The sequence below is a fragment of the Cynara cardunculus genome, unplaced genomic scaffold (genome assembly GCF_001531365.2).
Source record: "Cynara cardunculus var. scolymus isolate 2C unplaced genomic scaffold, CcrdV1 Un_Scaffold_1659, whole genome shotgun sequence".
Classification (NCBI taxonomy): domain Eukaryota; kingdom Viridiplantae; phylum Streptophyta; class Magnoliopsida; order Asterales; family Asteraceae; genus Cynara; species Cynara cardunculus.
In genome coordinates this window covers 78872-81481 of record NW_020200825.1, presented here as the reverse complement: position 1 = coordinate 81481, position 2610 = coordinate 78872, and the positions used below count along the sequence as shown (strand labels likewise).

Sequence of the window (2610 nt, the reverse complement as noted above, 5' to 3'; positions counted from 1 at the left end):
ATTTGATCGCTCCCCTATATATATATATATATATATATATATATATATATAGGATCAGGTTCAGGGAAAATTGTAAAAGACTAAGAAACACCCTGTTAGTTTTCATCTGGATGATATATACAAATAGACGATATACAGTTGCATACAATTATTTTGTAAACAATTTGTTGGGTATGCACATGTACTTAACATCCATGCGTGCATAAAAATCAAGAAACAACTTCAATTACTGGTATACACATTTGTTAACAGGGTGTTCCTTAATTTTTCAATTTTTTTACTGATTTTCATGAACTTCCTCCTATATATATATATATGGGTCTTCTTTTGTAAACTTTTTAATTTTTGAGATACAAAAAATCCAATTTAGAATACAAAAAATTAGTTGTAAATAAAATCATATATACATTAAAAATCTCTTCTCTCTCCTCTATCATCCCTCCTATTTTTTCTCTTATTTCTTCTCTCTCTTATTTTCTCCTTCATCTTCCCATAATATATATGTAGATGCATAATTGAATATACATGAGTTGAACATATTGTGAACATTTTTGAAAAATGCTATTATAGTTTATGAATGCATTATGGACACTATAATTTTAAGTGATCTAGTATAGCTTGTGAACATTAACTAAATCTAAAATACCAGTTATGAACACATTATGAACATCCTGCTAAAAAATTCTTAAGGTTGTTTACATGTTTACAATTGTTCACCTAGTATTTTTTTTTTTTTTTTTATTGTGTGTGCATGTTACAAAGAGAGAGGAGAGAGGAAAAAAAGGTATGCATTGAATTTCCTGAAAAATGCATAAATTTTTATTTAACAAAATAATGATAATTATCTTATTAGTTAATAACATTAATGGCGTATTTAGAAACAACTTAATGAGCTCAATACACGCTTGAGCTTATTCGGTTAGTCATATTGTGATGTTTGGAAGCGACTTAATGATTCAGTGATGAGCTTATCGAATAAGTTTTTAGGAGAACACCCCTTATTCATACGGACATCACGTTTCCACTCCTACCCCTGTGAACATCACACCTAACCACTGTATCCTTCTCGTTGCCTCCTCGTCGCCTTCCTGCACCTCTCAATCAAAAAACCCAACCCTCATCTCTGTTGTTGGCATCGTCCTGGGTTAAACAAATCTTTGTTCAGCCAACCCCTCGATCCTCCACGTCCCTGTGATATTGATTTTGTATTTGGATTCTGATCAAGATTTTTAATCATAATTTTGTGTTTCTATTTGATTTAAGGATTCATTTTCTTTATGTTATCGAGATTTTTTTAATGAATTTGTGTTTAGATTTTGATGTTTGGAGATCATTTCATTAATCTTTAATAAATTATGTTTTGGTTTTTTAACCTGTAATGGAATGTTGTTTGGAGATCAATAAAAAAACAAATAGAAGGGTAAAATGGTCATTTTTGTCGTTTAGTCAGTTATTCAGTAGAACAAATAAGCAACAGTTTTATTAATACATACAAACAGCTTTATTTATAAAGCCAACTTTATTCATATAGGACTCAATGAAAAAACAATCAAGTTGCCCCTGATTATGTTCAATTAGTGGTTTACATTGATGCCACAGTCTCACAAATCTCACAAATTCGGAGTTATCAAATGATTATATATATGACCTTTTTTTGCGAACTCTCTAATTTGTGACATCCAAACCACATATCTGGAACATGAAAAGCCATGGTGAACACTTTGTAAATATCATGGTGTATACCCTAACCACAGATCTACAACAAGAAACAACCATCTATGTTGTAAACAAGAAAAAGATATCATGGTCAACACCCGCACCACAATAGGGACGATGCGTAGACAAGATTCATGGTGAATGCATTAATATAGTGAACACCAAGACTACAACATAAGGTCGATACACGTACAATTTGTTGTGAACATTGCGAACACGTTGTGAACACCATGGTATTTACCGACAGATCACCTACAAAATACCAATAGTTCTGTAGAATCTGAAGTTTTTCGTTAAAATACCAATGGATCACCCAAAGAATTCATGGGTAATATGTCACTAATTTGAATTACCCACCAATTTTTGTGACGAATCACCCTTTAGCGTTAGATTTTTCAGGGGAACGTCTGTAAGCAAAAGTATTTCATTTAGTAGTGGATTGCACGTGATACGAGCATTTAATCTTATAGGATTAACCACATACATAAAAGACGTGGGTGATTTGATGAATGTAACCAAAGGTTGCAAGAGCTCGTTATGTATCAGTCAATGCAACATGTGTTTAATCATATTGCGGACATGGTATTGCTCATTATAGCAATTTATTTCTTAAATTATCTCATTATAACATCGTCAGTTTTCTACCAAATGGTCTTTGGCCTAGCAGTATATTAGTTTTTGTCTCCTAAAAAGTAAAGAGTTCAAACCTCATCAAAGATAAGGAAGGTGTGTGACTTTATTTGTTTTATTTGTCATATATAAATATTATATATACTTGAAAACTTTTAAAGTGAATATATGAATTTGTAATTTACTCTGGTACGTTTCGTTTATGAGAAAAAATAACATACTATATTACTTTAATAACTATATTAAATTAATAAGAAATTTTAT

General features: G+C 30.9%; 1 protein-coding gene across 1 annotated transcript in view; it reads right to left on the bottom strand.

Moving 5' to 3' along the window:
* Positions 1-2610, bottom strand: part of LOC112502608 — a 39711-nt gene that overhangs the window by 34941 nt on the left and 2160 nt on the right. The window lies entirely within an intron of this gene.